General features: G+C 48.6%; 1 pseudogene; it reads left to right on the forward strand.

The window, feature by feature from the left end:
• Positions 1-20658, forward strand: part of LOC131562636 (zinc finger protein 883-like) — a 146593-nt pseudogene that overhangs the window by 111674 nt on the left and 14261 nt on the right.

The raw sequence follows: 20658 nt of genomic DNA on the forward strand, positions 1-20658 counted from the left end.
ACAATAAGTGGGTAGTCCCATCCGCATCTGGGATGTGGGCTTGCCAGCGATCCAGAGTGAGTCCTTGTGTGTTCCTTCCCAAATTCAATGACTCTAACGATTTCTGTGTCCAAGTTCTGATTGCTCCTAGGGTCCTGTACCACTCATACGAAGAAATGTACCATCTTCTTGAGGGACCCAGCCGGATCCACAAAAGAGAAATAATGACAGGTATAACTATCGCAATGCTGCTCGGCCTGGGAGCAGCCGGAACGGCCACGGGTGTCTCAGCCCTAGCGACCCAGCACCAAGGACTGTCTCAGCTGCAACAGACCATTGATGAGGACCTGCAAAGGATCAAGAAATCCATCTCCTTTCTAGAGAAGTCGGTCTCCTCACTCTCAGAAGTGGTCTTGCAGAACAGGCGAGGCCTGGACCTCCTGTTCATGCAGCAAGGGGGCCTGTGTGCCGCCTTGAAAGGGTTTCTATGCAGACCACACCAGAGTAGTGAGAGACTCCATGGCAGAACTCCGGAACTGACTGGCTCAGAGACAGAAAGACAGGGAAGCCCAACAGGGCTGGTACGAGTCCTGGTTCAATCAATCACCTTGGCTAACCACTCTGATTTCTGCCCTGATAGGTCCATTGGCGATGCTGTTTCTAACAGTTACCTTCGGACCATGCCTGCTGAACAAGCTGGTCCCGTTCGTTCAGAGCCGCCTGGAACGGACCAACATCCTGTTCGTAGGCCGACAACAGTTGCTGTGAATTCAACCAGGGAGCACTGCCAGTCACAAGATTTTCTGAACTTGTCTGGCAAAAGCTTACTCAGGTTTCCCAAAACCCCTTTCCCTTGTCAAGTTACAACCTTATACCTCATTTTAGTACCTATGTATATGACTACCTCATTCATTTGTGAAAAAGGGGGAGGAGATGTGGTAGATAGGGAAAGGTGCTGCGGAAGATCACGCGATGTCACGGAAAGCCAGGACCCTTTGTTCCTCTAAGATAAGAGATTACCCTAAGAATGTGGCCCCACTAACAGTAGGAATGTGGCCCCACTAACAGTAATGCCAGTAACTTTCCATTCCTTACCCAGTACTTTTCCATTCCCTACTAACCATAGATAAGAAGGACAAACCCCCTTTTGACGTAGAGACCTCTTAGACTATAAGACCCCACGAGAAGAAGTAATAAACGCCTTTTGACCGTCCACCACATTGGTGTCTGCGTGTGTCATTGGCCCGAACGACCCTGGAGAGAGTGGGTTGTCGTGCTGATCCTTAGAACCAGGTCTCCTGCCTTGATCCAGAAGGCAACACCTGGCCCTCACAGGAACACTCCCTTTCACCTTCGCCCATGGAGAGGACTCTCAAGACTTTGAGACAGATTAGAATTTACCAAAGTGTGAAATAGATTTGAGGGTAGTATAGCATGTCACTTGGGTGAGAAATTTAGGTTTTGGAATTTTTAGTATGTTGTAGATAGGAAGCAAAATGGAGGAATTGGGATGCAGTCCCTGTCTTCTTCATCTACTCCATGTTCTGCAGTGGTGGTGGCACGGAGTGATTGGTCAAGGAAAGCACAGTGCAGAGGTTATGTAGACTGTCAAGGGATGAGTTATTGGTAGATAAGTAGAAATAGTGTACGTTTTAAGAATTAACTGGATGAGACAACTTTTGAAACCATAAATTTTGTAGGCATTTTGTGGTACTCTGCCAGAATGCTGAGCCTGGTGTGCACAGCAATGTAAAACTTTAGAAAAGATAACAATAAACAAGCAGCTGAAGACCAAAAAAGTCCTGTGCATCTCCTTTTACCTGGCACAGAACTGCTTCTGCAGGGTTCCCCCCTCCAGGGAGCTCCCAGAAAGGCCCAACATAAAACAAACATCAATAACTGGTGCCCCGACAATGTTTGAAATAATTTGGCTTTTTTCCATAAAGTTGTTTACTGAAGGGGGTTGTATTAATTGGCCAATCATGTGAAATATGTGGATTAAATGACCAATGAGGTCCACCTGTAGCAAACCACAACATGAAAGAAGAGGACTGAATAAGTGCATGGCTTTTAGCCCTTAGCCTTCTGATCTGAGTCTCTGATTAAACTGAGACATTTGGGGATCTGTGGGGGCTATTGGGGCTCCTTTCTGCACCCTGTGACCCAACAGGAGCTTCTCTAATAAACTTTGCCTGAAGCTCCCACTGTGCCCCTGACAGGAACCCCTGTGAGTGTCTGTGACATCCCGGCTCTTTGGCAGCCTGGGGACTCCTGGGATGTCACCGTGGAGGCTCCATGGGTGCCTGTGTCAGAACTGTCCTTTTCCTCCAGAGGCCCCGGAAAAAACTGGGATTCCTCCTCCAAATTTCCATATGTACAGAGATTGTTCCCAGATGAAATCTGCCAGGAGAAAGAGCTCTGGCTGCCTTGGCCACCCAGAGGACATGTCTCATCTGCCTTTGAAACACTTGGGTCCCTGAGCAGCCCAAGGTCCCCTGGGATGTCACCATGGAAAGGCTGGGACTGCCTCTGGCCACATGGCTCCTTACCATCCCCAGAAAGCCCTGGGAGGTCTCCATGGAGCTCCTGTCTCTGCTGGTGAATTCCAGCTCTGGAACAGCCTGTTGGTCAGGGTGGTGGCAGCAGTCCTATTAAATGGTGACTGCAGTTCTGTTGGAGTGATGAATGTGATTCTGTCAGAGCAGTAATCCTGTAGAAGGGTCTGGTCTTCCTCTGGAGGTCCAGTGGTGGTTCTGGAGCTCTTGTCCTCTGGGAACCCAGTAGGCAAGCTGCTCCTGGTGTTGAAAACCTCAGCTTATATCCAAGTAGGAATGCTTGGATCCTCCCCCTGGGCAGAGCATCCCACAATGGGATGATGGAATTTTATCAGTCCTGCAGTGACACTCAATGGCCCATTCATAGAAGATATCTCCCCTGGAGGGCGTTATCAGGGGTTAGTCATGGAAGGGATAAAGAACACTGCCCCACCTGTTTATAGTAGTTAATGAAATGGTGATTGAAAACATGCATTTGGTTACATCTTACATTGCAACCTGAAACAGTGGGGTAATCCCTGCTCAGGGGGTGAACACCACCCCCCTTACCCAAACTGGCTCAGGTGTAAAACCCCCACTCTAGGAAGGGCACACACACAGGGGACAATGTCACACTTGCCCTGCCCCAGGGGAGGCCTCTGTCCCTGTCACTCCCTTCTCCAGCCGCATTTTCTCTTTCACAGATTGGGGGGCTTTGCCAAATATAAGAATACTTTGTCTCTTTGTCTCTGTCTCCTTTGTGAACACCTACACAGAGCTTTACCTTCCTTTTCATAACCTGAATTTGGCCGAATTTCCACATTTCTTTTATCAGAATGTGCCAGCAGCTGAGCTGGAGCTGTGCAGGACTGACGAAACTTGGAATTGCTTTTTTTGTCAGTTTATTAAAGTTTGTGGTTTTTTGCATTTCCATCAAAAGCATTTTGTTGGAAGAGCAAATTCAAGGCATTTTATGTAGGGTTAAGTTTGATTTCTGACCAGAAATTACTTTACTTTGTTCAGTGCCCAGAGGATGCTCAAGGGGTCTCTGTGCCTCTCGCCCTGGGTGATGCTTGGGAGAGTTGTCCCTGTCCCTGTCACCCCAGGCGATTCCCCAGGGGGTCTCCATCATTCTCACCCCAGGGAATGCCTGGGGGGTCTCCCTCCCTCTCACCCCTGTGTTGGGGGGTGCTTAGGGCAGTCTCTGTCCCCTTACCCTGTTCAATGCTTGGGGGGATCTCCATCCCTCTGGCCTCAGGGAATGCCTGTGCAGAGCTGGGGACCAGGGGCTCTGTGTCCCTCTCACCGCTGAGGGTGCTCAGGGCTGGGGGGGCTCTCCGACCTTCTCACACCTGGGGAGGCCGGGGGTGTCTCTGTCCCTCTCAGCCCTGGTGTGACCCCACCCAAATATCATCGGGATCAGAGGGACAGAGACACCCCCAAAGCCCCAGAAGGGCTGAACCTGGGATTTGGTTTGGGGCTGAGGATTTAGGAAGGGGCTGGAATTGGGGCTGGGGTTGGAGCTGGGGCTGAGATTTGGATTAGAGCTGGGACCAGGGTTAAGGCAAGACATGGGATTGGCTTTAGGGCTTAAGGTTGGGATTGGGTCTGGGGCTAGACGAGTCTGGGACTGGGATGTGATTAAATACAGAACTGTGAGTGTGTCTAAACATGGAGTGAGATTGAGACCAGGATCAGAGTCAGGTTTGAGACTGAGCTCACATAGAGCAGGACAGGGGGGATGTCACTGAAGGATGTCCCTGGCATCATCCCAGCCCTCCTCAGGCACCTCCAAACATGGGAGGCAGCTGGGTGCTCCAAGATTCAGGTGCTCCCAGTCTGCCCCTCCAAACCAGGAAAGCATTCCCTGAGGGCAGCCCTGACTGTGACCCTTGGGGCTCTGGGATCAGCCCTCACATCCCTGTGGGAGCAGCTGCAGACATGACAAGAGATATTCCACCCACCTCTTCCCTGTGGAATGATGAAGCTCAGCTGCCCTTTTCTTCTGGTGCCTCTTCCTCTCATCAGCTGAGGATGTCAAACTCCCCAGGAGCAGGAAAATCCCCATTCCCTGTTTGCTTGTGGCTGCAGCCTGGAACATCCACTCAGAGTGAAGAACTTTCTGACAGACCTGCTGAATGACACCAGGAGGAGGTTTGTGACAAAGGGAGGAAAATGTGTTTTGATAGGAAATCAAGTTACAAAATGATTTCTTTCTGTCCCATTCATTTTCGGTCAGTTCCAGTTCTGTTTTCAGAGTTCAACAATGGACTCCTTGGATGGGCAGTGTCACTCTGAACCATTGGGTCCATGCAGCCCCACTGGGTCACCATGGACTCCTTGGTTCCATGAGTTTCTGGGGGTGTCTCCATGGTCTCCTTGGATCCACAGTGTCACAATGGACCACTGGATCCACGTGGCCCTGCTGTGTCACCATGGCCCCTTGGTTCCATGGGACCCCAGGGTCACAATTGACTCCTTGCTTCCACGTCCCCCCCTCAGTGTCAAAATGGCCCCTTCATTCCATGAGGAAAACAAAAGTTTTTTAGAAACATCGAGCAAATCCTGCTTAACTCACCTGGGAACATCTGTTTGCATTCAAGAGAGATATTAACGGTGAGGAAGGAACCAGCAGCTTCCATCTGCAACAGAAAGATCCAGGGAAAGGACAGAGAGAGAGAATTCAGCTGCAAGACTCAGAGAATTCTGCTTCCAGAGACCTTTTTTGCTCTCACTGTCTCTTGGAGAAGGTGACACCATTCCAGGCAGCCTGGACTGAGCAGGTGGGTTCTGGGTGGGGTTTGTTCTTCAGGAAACCCAGTCAGGCTTTTCCATTTGTTCTGTTTTGAAAGCAAAACCAGTGAGAGATTCTAAGTCAGAAATACAATTTATTTGGAAAAGAAAAAAATAAAAACCCAAAATGTATGCAATAATACAAAAGAAAAACCACTGACCAAGTCAGAATACCAGCTGAGACACCCTGTTGGTCAGAGTGTTGGTAGCAGTCCAGTTGGAATGGTGGCTGTAGTCCTCCTGGAGTAGCAGATGTGGTTATGTTGGAGAAGTGATCCTGTAGAAGGGTGTAATCTTCCTCTAAAAATCCAGTGGAAAAGGCAGCTGTTCCTCTGGGTAATCCAGTGGAAAGGCAGTTTCTGTCCCAAACCCCAGATTATATCCAGATGGGGATGTTTAGCACCTCCCTTCTGGGCAGAGCATCTCACAATGGGCTGATATCATTCTGTGAGTCATGGGGTGGGTCCATTAACCAGAAATGGCTCCCAGAGAGAGTTATCTCTGTGTCATGTGGCAAGGCATTGATGGGCCCATTAACAGGAGATCAGGAAGAAACAATGCCCCTCCTGGTTTCAACAGCTCTTGAGGATGGGAATGGAATATATCTTTTTATTTTAACCTAAGGCATCTATCACTGGTGGAAGAGTGGGATGGAACAATCTCACATTTTATGTCTTCACATGGGGTTGTGCCATGCTCTGCTGGGAGTTTCCTGAGGGCTGGTAGTGCTGTTGGCTTCAGGAACAGTTTGGGCAATGACTGTCGGACCAAGGGCTTGGTGAAAATTGAGAATGGTTATAACACTTGAATTTACAGTCTTTTGCTACATGCCCAGATTTCTCTCAGTTGTAAAAGTTTCCACTGCCTTTATTACATTCTGTATTGTGGAGAAGTACGTTTTCTGCAGCCAGTGCTTCCATTGCACCCTGGCCGGTGGCCTTGGCAAGGCTGGAGTCACGGTCTGAGACCGCTTGGCAAATGCAAGCATCAACCATCTGAGCTATGGTCGGCTCAGGGTAAGGGGGAGCGTCTGCAGAAGCTTTCTGCAGTCAATTCTGGTATTACAGAAAACTAATTTGCTAATAAAATAATCCTGGACCTTTTGATCATCTATCTGTTTTCCCAGCACTTTCATAAGGTAATTGATAAACTTGATATAGCTCTTGTCCAGGCCTTGGTGAATATAACTGAAGTCAGTGTGAGGTGTATAAGCATCAGGTGTTTGGAGGAGAGTGGACCGTGCAGCACCTTTGAGATCTTCCAGTACTGACCCAGGGAGGACTTCAGCCTGATGCTGCAGTCTAGTATAGTCTCCTTCCCTGGTAATGCGGTCCATTTCAAGGTGTTGTTGCCCTTCCTTAACATAACCTTTTGGAAATTCATTAAGTTTATTTATCCAAAGTCCTTTCCACAAAATAAACTCAGCAGGTGACAATATAATTTTCATACACTGTTTTAAATTGTGTGGTACCATCGTGTGGGCAGAAAATGTCGTGTCCAGCAAATGGTTAAAACAGGGAGAACCCATACCATAATCCTTTGCGTCCTTAAGTAAATCCTTCATTCCCCTGTGGGGAATAGATTCCCATTGAGGTTTTGGCCCCTCTTTATACTGCACAGGTGCCACCTGAATCTTGGATACCACTTCCCAGTCCTCCTCCTTTGTGGCTTTTCTCCTCGTCCTCTGCCAAGTATCCTTGGGCTCATCCTCACTCTCGGATAAGCTATCACTCTCTTCCTCTGTAGAGGAAGCAGGTCTGCTGGGAGGGGTGCAGGGCTTTTGGGTGACTGGCAACACCCAGTGTTGAAGGCCTTTGGTAGCAAAAATGGCTTCCTTCCAGTTGGCCCCATGTCCAGTTCCGGGGTCGGAACTCAACATCAGGGTGGGGCCCATCACAGGGGAGGTACCTGGAGCAAAGGCAGGAAATAGGGATGAAGGTGGGAGGGAATCTAAAATGGCCATCTCTCTAACAGGAGCATTGCCATCTTGTGATTTATAGGAAGGGGGATTAGGATCAGGGAATGAAGGAATGTGGGTGAGGGAAGATCTCAGGGCAGCATGGCAACTACCACCCTGAGGAGAGGATGGAAAAGGAGGGGAGATGGCCGATGGCAGATGGCTTGTCTGTGCCCTAGGGTGGGCTGCATCTCCCATCCTGTTCTCAGGGAACGTGGGTTCGGGAACATGGGGGGAGGATTGAATAACCCAGGACCATGGGTTGGAACCATGAACTCGTTACACGGTCCCATAAATTGAATGAAACAACAGATAAAATTTCCCAACTTTTAAAACCCCTTGTGTTTGTAAAATAAAAAGCTTTTTCCCAACAGCATCCACAAATGGTAACTGATAGATAGAATCAACAGAGATATCAGGAAGCTCCTCAAATAACCATGAACAATACCTTTTAAACTCCCCTCAGAAAATGAACTCCCCTCTAAATTTAAAACTCTCCAAAACTTAACAAAAACATCCTTTTCACCTTGGGACTGATTATTTCCCATAGCTGCCACCAATGGAAGAGGAAATGCCCATCCACCGGAACAGAAAATCAAAAGCCCAAACCCCTGGGAGCTCTCTGCCACTCAGTCACTCACTCTCAGTCTCACAGGCACAATCTTCAGCCAACGTGGGGCTTGTGGGGCTGTCAGTGAAGTTGGTCCCATAGATGTTGAAGGGATTGTGAACTTCTTCTTCAGTGAGATTCTATAAAACTCGAGTCTCACTTCAGTGTTGCGGCTGACCAGAAGGGGAGCAGCTTCCAGTGACATCTGGCTGGCAGGATCACCGCTGAAGATGCTCACAGGGACCTCAATGAATCTGGTCCCTGTTCGGGTGCCATGTGTAGCATCATGACTCTACTGAGGCCCCTGGAGCATCCAGCACTCATGAGCCCAATGCTCACTGCTACCTTAAAAAGCTGACAGAATAGGCAGGATGAGTCTTCATATGATCTCCTGCAAACTGGGTTTATTGGTACACGAACAGGGTACACAGCTGAACAGGGCCCAGGGATGAAGACAGGGTGTAGGCTGAGGAACAGAGCCTTATATGGGGTAGTGGGGGTGGAGCTGAGGGTTGGAGTCCAATGGATATGGGGGAAAATGGTGCAGAAGAGGGGTCAGAGGTCAGGTCAACCAACCTGGGAAACCAGGGTGGAGGAATGCAGCAAACTAGGGCCAATGAAGGGACAGAGAGAGAAGAGCATTCTAGGGTTAAACAAACATGGGCAATAGGAGTTGAACTAGGCTAATTAGGCCAATGGGCCAACAGGGTAACATAACATAAATCAGCATGTGCCTGCAAAGATCTATGGGAGAAGAAAGCATCTCACCCTAACCTGAAAGCCTATTCCTTTTATCTGGAACCAGTCTTCCATGTCTGGGGGTTTGAGACTCTGATGGTAGGCCCCTGGGCCTCCACACATCCTCACAGCTGACCCAGGGCAGATCTTGAGTGATCTTGGTGGCAGCTTGGGCTTGGCACACACTTGAGGAGGGTGTCTGTTTTCAACAGGGAGCTTAGGAGCTTTAGATTGTTAAAGAAAAGAAGAAAAACCCCTCTTTGCCTGAGTGTAGCCAGTTCTTCAAGCTAAGCTGACCCCAGGTGAGTGAGGAGAGACAGGATGGGGTTTGGAAATGTGGAGCAAGGCTCTCCACACTGGGTCAGACCTCAAGGCACAGCTTCTCAGAGCAGGCCAGACCTCCTCTAGGAAAACCCCTGGGTCAATCAGTCACAGAAATCCGTGGGTCTATCAGTCACAAAATGCTGCTATCACTTCTCTAAATAGAACCACGCACACTTAAAACAGAAATGTTCATTTATTAGAAGCTCTTTGAAATATTTCTCCAGTAAAATAGAAAAAGAACTTCCTAGTGAACTGCACTACAGTAGACGGAAAGCAAGGCAGACCCCTGGTTTGTCAGGACTTGCTTGATCCTAATGAGCCCCATGTGCATTTGTAGCTGAGCCCTTAGATCTCAGGGCCTGAGAGGAGATTGCACAAACCTTTCCAAGAGTCAAAATCAGAAGAAAACCCCAAAGGGTCTCGAGGCATGAATGGGTCCCACTGAGGTCCATCCCCAACACAGGCTCCTCATGGACTCCTTGGAGGAGAGAATTGGAGGCCAGGATTGCACAAAAAAACTAACAGATATTTATTGTGGAAAAGAAAATCCAAAGTACCTTAAAAACCTTCAGTATCTCAAAGTATTAATGAGCCCCACTGAGTGTCAGTACCAAGTTCTCAAGGGACTCGTTAAAGCAGATAACTGGGGCCATGATTTCACAAAACTCTCACAGAGTCTGGATCAAAACGGAAGGATCAAGTACCTTAAAATAACTAAAGTACCCTGAAGTATTAATGAGCCCCACTGAGTTTTGTTACTGACAAAGCCTCTCCAGGGACTAATTAAAGCAGATAATTGGAGGCCATGATTGCACAAACCTCTCAGAGACTCCAAGGCAAAAGCAAAACCCAAAGTCCTTTGAAAAACCTGCAGTCCCTGCAGGGAGCATGAAGGAGCCTCCAGGGCCATTCCTGAGCAAGGCTCCCCAGGGACTCCTTCCAGCAGATCCTTGAGGCCACTGGGATGTGGGCTAGGGGAGGATGCTGAGGGCAGAACAAGGAGCTGACAGTGCCCAGCCTGGCTGGGGCTGTGCCAGGAGGCCCCAGTGCCTCAGGACAAGGTGTCTCCTCACAGCCCTTGCTGGCACAGACCATGCTGCTGTGCCCCAGGGCACCAAGATTTGGCTTCTCTTTGTCCCCACCTGTCATCATTGCCTCCAGTTCTCTGCTAGGCCTGGGGCCTGGGGACACTTTCTCAGTCATGTCCCTCAGTGGAACCCATTAAAAGTCCAAGAAAGTTTGGAGTTAGGTTCTGAATTGGAGTTCTGGAGAGGTTTCTTCAGCTCCCTCTTAGGGACTGATGTTCAGGGCCTGAGCACAAAGCCCCAGAGGCTCATTGAAGTCCTGGTGCTTTGTCTGTGCTGCTGAGCTGGGCTGGGCTGCTGGCAAAGAGGCAGCTCCTGGTAACCAAGAAGAGATTCAAAAGCACATTTCTCTTGATGGGCAGCTTTTCTCCTGCCAGCCCAGCAGGGCTGGGGCACTGCCTGCAGCCACCCCGGGCACAGCACAGAGGCACAGAGAGCTTCAATCAGTGAGGGCTGGGAAGGTGCTGAGAAGTGCCTGGGGCAAAATCACTGCTAGCCCTTGGCACAGGAACCTCTGGCTGCAGGACAATGCAGCTGCAGGTCCTGGAGTCATCTCCTCAAGCTGGAACATCCCAATGCCTACAGACTCTGTGAGTACAACTCTGAGTATTTCTGGTGCAGGGGATGTGAAATGCTCATGAAGCTCTGACATGCTGAGGGCTTCTGCTAAGTCATAGAATATTTCCAAGAAAGGTTTTTTGCAAAAATGCGGATATGTCTGAAGACTTTGTATTCAGTTTCCCACTATTGGAGACTAACAGGAAGGGAGGGTTAATTATTAAAGATAGCATGAATTATTAGTTTTGAATTTGGACAAGTTCCTGAGACATCCAAACTATTACTTTTTGTGATCCATGTGTTCACAGGAGATCCCTAATGTACTTTCAGCCACTCTGCCCATGAACAGCACCAGCATCCCCTTTGCTGGACCCTTCAGGTTCAGTCTGAGCTGTCCTTTCTCCAAGCTGCAAACAGAACCTCCCTCCAGCCAGTGCCCTGCAAACAGGCAGGGTTCTGTAAGGCCAAGGAGAGGACACAGAGATTTGGGGTCTGTGAGTGCTGGCAGGGAGAGATCAGGAACAGGGAAACACCTGCAGGAGGAAAATCTCCTGGAAGTGTTGGAAAAGAAATGAAATTTAGCAAAATATTTAATTATAGTGAGTTGTGTGTGAACTGGTTTGTTAAAAAGTAGTTTTGTAGCCGTTGAAAGTGTGTTGGGTTTTGTGTGTTACCTAGCAGGTAGTCTTAGAGATTTAATAAATAATTAAACTAGTGCAAGAAGGTAAGAATGCTAACCTGTCTAGAGGCAGCATACAATGCTCTTAGAATAAGATAAGCAGAGGATTAATGACCTTGTTTGTGAACCAAGGAATGTATCACAAGGGGTCTGTGACCAGGCAAGAGGAACGGAGGACTGTTCCTTAGAGACTTTGTTGTGAATCGCATGTATAAGAGGGAAGCACCCATATGTGAATTTGGGGGCTCGGACTTTGGGACGTGAGTCCCCCAGTTCCCCGGGCCCTTAATAAAGCACCCACAAAACTTATCCGAGTTTTGTGTCATTTATCAATCGGGCAACAGTTTTCTGGCGACCGCGGCAGGACTCCAAGGGCTGCTGGGGCGGTTCGCGTCCCGATCCACTCCAAGCTGGCACCGAGCACTTCTCGGGGAGTAATCGGTCGTGACCAAAACCCCTCGCCTGTCGGACAACTGCCAAGGTAAGCCCGAAGGTGCTTTATATTGGAAAAAGGTGATAATTGGATTTGGATTTGGTGGTTGGTAAAAAAAGCCTAGGCTCCGGCCATAAGACGTCTAAGAACGCAGGACCGGAACTCGCCTCCTGTTTGTTTTAGGGAAGGACGGCGAGAAGGTATATTGGTTTAAGGTATATTGGTTTATTGGGATTAATAGTGGAATTAAAGGTTGTAATATGATGTCTTTTAAAACTTTTAAAACCTTAGTGCAAGCCAATGGTAAAATACCTAGAAATACACCATTAGGTTGTATATTGAAACGGTAGAAAAGTGAAGGGTATTATCAAGAATTGGATAAAAGTAAAATGGTAGATTATTGTAATCATTGGTGGCCTGAATATGAGATTGGGGAAGCGGGATGGCCGGTGAATGGTACACTGGAATTGGGGATAATGGAATCTTTGATGCAATTTTTAAGGAGGAATGAGAAATGGGATGAAATACCATATTTGGATTTGTTTTTCGTTTTATATTGGAAAGAAGAATGGCAAAAGGAATGCGGTATTTTGGTTTTAGAAGTGAATGATGAAAGGGGGTGTGTGGGATGTAAAGAAAGAAAGGAGCGTAATTTGTATCCTTCAATCGAGGAAGATTTGTCTTATTGTATAGCACCTCCAAGGGTTCCGGTTGCTCCTAATGTGCCCCCTGCTCCCCCTGCGGATATAGCTATAAAAACGGGATCTAGTGAGAGTGATAGTGATGGTGGTGATGGTGAAAAGAATGAGAGTGTTAAAAGAACTCCGTTAGCAGGGTGGACTCGCAAGGGGCGGAAGGGGCAGAAGGGGCCACATTTAATTGCACCGTTGAGGGAAGCTGTGGGACCACAGGGAGAAAGGATACTTATAAAGGTGCCTTTCTCCCCCGGGGATCTGGTAATATGGAAGCAATCAGCGGGGAGTTATCGGGAGGATCCTGAAAGTGTGGCAAGGGTGGTTAAGATGGTAATAAAGACTCAGAATCCGGACTGGAATGATTTACAGGTATTATTAGATACTATAATGGATTCCACGAAAAAGGAAATGGTTGTTAGAGCCACTCAAAAAAAATGCTGGAGGTAGCGTGGAAGGTATACAACAACAGGGAAAAAGAAACTGCAAAAAGACAACAAGCTAGTATTCTGGCTGTAATGCAACAGGCAGGGGCAGGAGGAAGACCCATTAGGGGTCGAGGTCGGGGAGGAGCTAATCACGGACAGAGGGGGTTGCCAAGAGGTCGGGGAGGATTTGGGTTTGCACCTAACATGGGGAGGTTGGATCCAAACCAGTGTGCGTTTTGTCGACAATTGGGACACTGGAAAAATGAATGCCCGGTTAGAGGAGGTATGGGCATGGGAAACATGGGATTAAGGACAGCCCCAATGGGAAATGCCCCTGTGGGAGGATTCACGGGAGGACCAGCAGAAGTCGCTCAAGCACTAGTTTTGGGAAACTATCAGAATCAAAGCTGACTAGAAAAGGATTTAAGGGTAGTTTTAGAAATAGATGGAAAGGATCAAGAATTTATTGTAGACACTGGAGCTACTTATTCTGTACTCAATAGACGATTGGGACCTTTGAGTGACACAACAGTACAGGTGGTGGGGGCAACAGGGAAGCTAGAGGAACAACCATTTTTACAACCTCTAAATCTTAGGTTTGGGGGGAAGGAATTAGATCACCAATTTTTGTATATGCCAAACTGCCCCACACCCCTTCTTGGCAGAGACCTGTTGTCCTGACTTAATGTGAAAATAATATTTGAAGGGGGAAGGGTGAAATTGGAAATACCTGAGGAACAAATAGCAGGCATTTTTGTGATCAAGGAAGTGGATGCCTCTCCTATTCCAGAAGAAATTGAGCAGGCTGTAGTACCCTGGGTATGGGAGTCAGGGGTCCCCGGAAAATCTAAAGCTGCACAGCCAGTAAAGGTGGAACTAAAGGAAGGGCCTGACCAGTGAGGATAAAGCAATACCCCTTGAAGCTTGAGGCAAGGAGGGGAGTAGCCCCGTTAATTAAACAATTTTTGGCTCAAGGAATATTACAGGAATGTGAATCGGAGTATAATACTCCAATTTTTCCAGTAAAGAAACCTAATGGTAAGTACTGTTTGGTACAGGACTTAAGGGCTATTAATGAAATAGTGAAAGACATACATCCAGTTGTTGCTAATCCTTATACTTTGTTAACATCTGTATCAGAGGAGTTTAAATGGTTCTCAGTGATTGACCTTAAAGATGCCTTCTTCTGCATCCCACTGGCAGTAGAGAGTAGGAAATATTTTGCCTTCGAGTGGGAAAGTCCTGAGTTTGGGAGAAAGAAGCAGCTTATGTGGACGAGACTCCCACAGGGATTTAAATGCTCCCCTACTATTTTTGGAAACCAACTGGCCAAGGAGCTGGAGGAATGGAAGATAACCCAGGTAACAATATCCCCATCCTTGTATGTAGTCCTGCAGTACGTGGACGACATTTTTCTGCCTGCTAAGGAAAGGGAAATGTGCATGGAATTAACAATTAAATTACTCAACATGCTTGGCCAAGCAGGGTATCGGGTTTCTAAGGAAAAAGCTCAATTGGTCAAAAAAAGCGTTATTTACCTCGGTTGTGAGATCACACAAGGGCAGAGACATTTGGGAGTAAACCGAATAGAGGCAATATGTGCTATTCCTTTGCCTCGTAACCATCAGGAATTGAGATCTTTTCTAGGAATGGTGGGATGGTGTCGACTGTGGATCATGAATTTCGGTCTCCTAGCCAAGCCACTATATGAGGCCTTGAAGCAGCATCGGTTGGAGTGGACGACACAGCAAAAGAAGGCCTTCCAGGAATTGAAGCAGGCACTAAAGGAGGCCCCAGCCCTAGGACTCCCTGATGTGACCAAGGAATTCCAGTTGTACGTGAATGAGAGGCAAAAACTGGCATTGGGGGTCCTCACCCAGAAGGTGGGATCCTGGAAGAGGCCAGTGGGATACTTTTCTAAACAACTGGATTCGGTAAGTTCCGGGTGGCCCTCGTGTTTACGAGCCGTGGCGGCAACAATAATTCTTATTCAAGAGGCCCGGAAATTGACTTTGGGGGCAAAAATGAAAGTGTTTGTTCCCCATATGGTCATGGCCGTTTTGGAGCAAAAGGGGGGTCACTGGCTATCATCCAGTCGAATGTTGCAATACCAGGCCATCCTGAGAGAACAGGATGATATTGAAATAAGGACTACTAATCATGTTAATCCAGTAGAGTTTTTACGCAGTGACCAGGAAGCTGGGGGACTGGTGCATGATTGCGTAGAGGTAATTGAACAAGTATATGCCAGCAGACCCGACCTAAAGGATGAACCATTGGAAGAACCTGAATGGGAACTATACACTGATGGATCCAGTTTTGTCGAGAATGGGACTCGCTATGCCGGGTATGCAGTGGTAACATTGGATCAGGTAATAGAGGCAAAGGCTTTGTTACCTGGAACTTCGGCCCAGAAGGCAGAGGTGATTGGACTCACCAGAGCCCTGTATTTGAGCAAGGACAAAAGGGTTAATATCTGGACAGATTCTAAATATGCCTTTGGTGTGGTTCATGTACATGGGGCGTTATGGAAGGAAAGGGGGCTTTTGAATTCACAGGGAACCAACATCAAGCACCGGGAAGAAGTGCTACAGCTACTGGATGCGGTACACAGTCCCAAAGCAGTTGCAGTAATGCATGTTAGAGGACATCAGACTGCGGAAGGAGACATTTACAGAGGAAATCGATTTGCTGATGTTACAGCACGGCAAGTGGCACGGGAAGTATGGACTCAAATGGCATTGGTACCGGTAAGAACAAATCCGGCTACCCCATACCTGAATCAGGAGCCCAAATATTCAATAGAAGATGGAAAACTAATAAACTTGCTAGGGGCACAGAAGAATCAACTTGGGTGGTACGTTACACCAATGGGACAAATAGTGGTACCTACCCGCATAATGAAATTTATTTTGGAATCAGAACATAATAAATGTCATTGGGGGGCAGAAGTATTGGTAAAATTTTTGAAGAATGAGATAATCTCTAATCAGATGTTAACAATGGCAAAAAGAGTTAATGCAATGTGCCCAGTATGTTTGAAAAATAATCCAGTAGTTAGGAGACAAATACAAATGGGAAAGTGGCAAGTCGGGCCACAACCAGGAGATTACTGGCAAGTTGATTTTTCTGAATTGCCTAGGGCACAGGGATACAGATACTTGTTAGTGTATGTATGTACATTCTCAGGGTGGCCGGAAGCTTTTCCATGTAGAACTAATCAGGCTAAGGAGGTGGTAAAAACCTTGTTAAAAGAAATAATACCAAGATTTGGAGTACCTTTAGGATTGTCATCAGATAGGGGTCCGCATTTTATAGCCGGGGTAGTGCAGGAATTAGCACGAATGTTAGATATAACCTGGAATTTGCATACCCCCTGGAGACCTCAGTCTAGTGGGCAGGTGGAAAGGATGAATCAAACCTTGAAAGGACAAATCAAAAAGATTTGCCAGGAAGCTAAACTGCACTGGCCCCAAGCTTTGCCTTTGGCCCTACTCAGGATTCGAATTAAACCAAGGGAAAAGGTAGGCGTAAGTCCATATGAGATATTATATGGCAAACCATATAATGCAACTGTATTAAAAGGGGAGGTACATGTGAGTGGGGACCAGGCGATTGCAGAGTATGTTATGTCACTTAATAAGATCTTGAATTCTTTAAGAAATACGTTACAGTGGAATAGACCGCTCACGCTGGAGAATTCTGTCCACGACATCCAGCCCGGGGACCAGGTGTACGTCAAGAAGTGGATCACGGATCCGCTACGGGAATCATGGAGCGGACCCCCATCAGATGCCTCTTAGGTGTGATCGAAAAGGAAAAGAGGCGATCTCTCCAGTTGCTGAAGGCGATGACCCGTGGGCGGCAGAATGAAGAACACTCCCCACCTCGTTATGAAGATGTTACTGTTGATTGAGCATCCTTGCAGCAGGACTGAAGGATGCTCAAAAGGGGGGAAATGTTGGAAAAGAAATGAAATTTAGCAAAATATTTAATTATAGTGAGTTGTGTGTGAACTGGTTTGTTAAAAAGTAGTTTTGTAGCCGTTGAAAGTGTGTTGGGTTTTGTGTGTTACCTAGCAGGTAGTCTTAGAGATTTAATAAATAATTAAACTAGTGCAAGAAGGTAAGAATGCTAACCTGTCTAGAGGCAGCATACAATGCTCTTAGAATAAGATAAGCAGAGGATTAATGACCTTGTTTGTGAACCAAGGAATGTATCACAAGGGGTTTGTGACCAGGCAAGGGGAACGGAGGACTGTTCCTTAGAGACTTTGTTGTGAATCGCATGTATAAGAGGGAAGCACCCATACGTGAATTTGGGGGCTCGGACTTTGGGACGTGAGTCCCCCAGTTCCCCGGGCCCTTAATAAAGCACCCACAAAACTTATCCGAGTTTTGTGTCATTTACCAATCGGGCAACAGAAGCAGAGAGAAGATCAGGCAATAAGAGCAAATAAAACACAGAAATGTTGTGTCAGGGAGAGATAAGAAAAGTCCACAGGATCCCCTCCAGTGCAGCCCCTCCCTCTGAACAAGCCCCCTCCCTCCTGTGCCCCAGCCAAGTCTCTGCCCTCAGGGCCGGGGCTCCAAGGCATGCAGCCCCTCCAGTGCAGGCAGAGCTGCAGCAGAGCTGTGGGGCAGCTCTGCAGTCCCGGGCCCAGTTCCCTCTGCAGAGTACAGGGCTGGGAGCAGCTGCCCGGCACTGGGGGCTCTGGCAGGGGGCACAGCTGGCTCAGGGTGACGCTGGCCCCAGTGCCCAGCTCTGGGCAATGCGGTCAGTGCAGCCAGGGAAGGAGCTGCATCTCCCTTCATCCAATGCCATCATAAGAACACTTGAAAGTCTCTCTGAGATTTCAGTCCAAGCTGGGAGCTTCAATCCAGGGTGCAAACCTGTCCAAGAGCATCTCTGTGTTATCTGAAAGCCCCAGGGTGAGGCACAGAAGTTCTAGGATGGGAAAATGAAGTTGGGTTGGCGAAATGAGCCCTGTGTGTCCTTGGCTACTAATGTGGGGCTGACACCTTGAGAAGGGGATGGACATTTCGTGGACTGTGGGAGATCTGTCTGCTGTCAGTAGTGTTGGGATGGTTTTTAAAGGAAACATGGGAGAGTTATCATCCTCTGTCTGAGAATGGAGAAAGCCCAGGGAATCCTGGAACAGGACAGAGAGAAAGACCTCCTCCCCTAAATCTCCACTTACCACCTTGTCTCAGAGAACTCACTCTGTTCTCCCTGAGGGGAGCAGAAATACTGAGAGTGTCTGACATCCAAAAATAAGCCAGCAGGAGAGGGGAAAGAGGAGCTGTAAAAACTCTAGAGGATTTAAACAGACTTTACCATACCTGCTCTTGGGCAGTGAGGGTGCAGATGCTGACAGGGCTTTCTGTATTAACAGGATTTCAAAGTGGAACACAAGAACAGGTCCCTGTCCTCCTCCCCCATCTGCAGAGCAAGGCTGAATTAAAAAAAGCCTGTCTTTAGTTGCCCTGAACGTCATATCCCACTAAGAAAGCACCAGCCAGGGCTCCCCACTTGGAGCTGAAGGAAAATCTGCTCGAAAATCAAAAGGGTGTCAGAGGGTTACAGGAGAAAAAGGTCTGTGGGAAATAGCTTTCATTTTGCTGGAAGAAGGTTCTCCTAACTCTTCACTGTCCTTTATCTATGAACAGGTCCCAATGTGCAGCCACAGCAAATGTCCAACAGCAGCTCCATCAGGCACTTCCTCCTGCTGGCATTGGCAGACACGCAGCAGCTGAAGCTCCCGCACTTCTGCCTCTTGCTGGGCATCTCCCTGGCTGCCCTCCTGGGCAACGGCCTCATCATCAGCGCCGTAGCCTGTGGCCACCACCTGCACACGCCCATGTTCTTCTTCCTGCTCAACCTGGCCCTCACTGACCTGGGCTCCATCTGCACCACTGTCCCCAAAGCCATGTGCAATTCCCTCTGGGACACCAGGAACATTTCCTACTCAGGATGTGCTGCTCAGATATTTCTGGTTTTCTTCTTCCTATCAGCAGAGCTTTCCCTCCTGACCATCATGTGCTACGACCGGTACATGTCCATCTGCAAACCCCTGCACTACGAGACCCTCCTGGGCAGCAGAGCTTGTGCCCACATCGCAGCAGCTGCCTGGGCCAGTGCCTTTCTCAATGCTCATATGCACACAACCAATACATTTTCCCTGTCCCTGTGCCATGGCAATGCCCTGATGCCCTGAGCCAGTTCTTCTGTGAAATCCCACAGATCCTCAAGCTCTCCTGCTCTAAATCCTACCTCAGGGAACTGGGGCTTCTTGCTGTTAGTGTCTGTTTGGTATCTGGCTGTTTTGTGTTCATTGTTTTCTCCTATGTGCAGATATTCAGGGCTGTGCTGAGGATCCCCTCTGAGCAGGGATGACACAAAGCCTTTTCCACCTGTCTCCCTCACCTGCCTGTGCTATCCATGCTCATCACCACAGGAATATTTGCTCAATTGAAGCCTCGCTCCATGTCCTCCCTATCCCTGGATCTGGCCCTGTCAGTTCTGTACTCAGTGGTGCCTCCAGCCCTGAACCCCCTCATTTACAGCCCGAGGAACCAGAGCTCAAGGCTGCAGTGTGGAGACTGATGACTGGATGGTTTCAGGAATATTAAACTGCTTGCCAGTTTCTCCAAATCACTGTAATAAAGTAATTTTTAATACTTCCTGTTTGTTTGCTTGTGGGGTATTTCTTCCTTGCTTTAGTTTTTAATGTTTTCCACAAATACATGTCATTTTTTGTGCTATTTCTCATTTCATTTCTCTCCATCTTCCCTGTGGCCATAGACTGTGTCCATGAGGGGCTGTGCTCTCAGTGGCTTTAAAGGAACTAAAGGATCTCCCAGCAGGGTTTTCTGCAGAGATGCCTTCTCTGGAGTTGCAGCAGCAACATCTGTGTGCAGAGCTTGGGGCAGATCAGTGTTGGCCCGGCAGCTGTGCCCAGCAGCAGCAGCACTTGGTGTTGCCACTGCTGCTGCCGTGGCCCTGCCCCACTGCCCTGGTGGCCCTGGTGTTGCTGCAGGGCCTGAGTGCTCTCGGGGCCGGGCACAGCCCTGGGGGTGGCAGTGCCGGGGCTGCAGCAGGGACAGGCCATGGGCACTGCTGGGGCAGCGCTGACGCCTCAGCACAGGGCCTGGGGGCTCCAGGCTCCTTGCCCAGGCTCTCTCAAGAACACGGCCAGGCCAATGCTCAGCACAGAAAAGCCCCGTGAGCAGCCCCAGGCTGGCCGTGGGCATGCTGGGGGCAAACAGCATGGGGCTGGGGCTCTGCAAGGGCCCTGGGGGAGACGGGAAGGAGCAGCAGAGCAGGGACTGATCCATCCCCAGTGCACTGCACAGCCCAGGGCAGCGTCCCAGAGCGTCCTCAGGCAGCTGCCAACAACATTCACCCTCTGCAGCCTTGGCCTCTCCCCCAGCTCACACATGTACCCCATCCTTGCAGGCACAGACACGGCAGCACTGGCTCAGGCGCCCCTGTTTGCATTGCACAGAGCAGGAGGAGCACCCTCATGCTGTTGGTGTGGGGACATGAACCTGAGGGAGCACAAATGCCATCAGCCCCTGGGGCCAGCAATGGCTGGGGGACACCAGGGAAACCACTCAGCTTTGTCCTGGCCTCTGCAGTCAGCCAGAAAGTTTGTTCCCATCAGCTTGGAATTTCCTGTCCCACTGCAGATGGTGTTGCTCAGAGCCAGGGCTGCCTGGCAGCCATTTCCCAACTGCCCTGAGCATTTCCTATGCTTCACCTTTGCTTTCTTTCCTCTTCCCACTACAAATTTCTTCCTGTTGCCCAGCCCTGTTCCCTCCCTGCAAACAATCCATCTCTGCCCTG

This window comes from Ammospiza caudacuta, chromosome 11 (assembly GCF_027887145.1).
Source record: "Ammospiza caudacuta isolate bAmmCau1 chromosome 11, bAmmCau1.pri, whole genome shotgun sequence".
In the NCBI taxonomy this organism is placed as follows: domain Eukaryota; kingdom Metazoa; phylum Chordata; class Aves; order Passeriformes; family Passerellidae; genus Ammospiza; species Ammospiza caudacuta.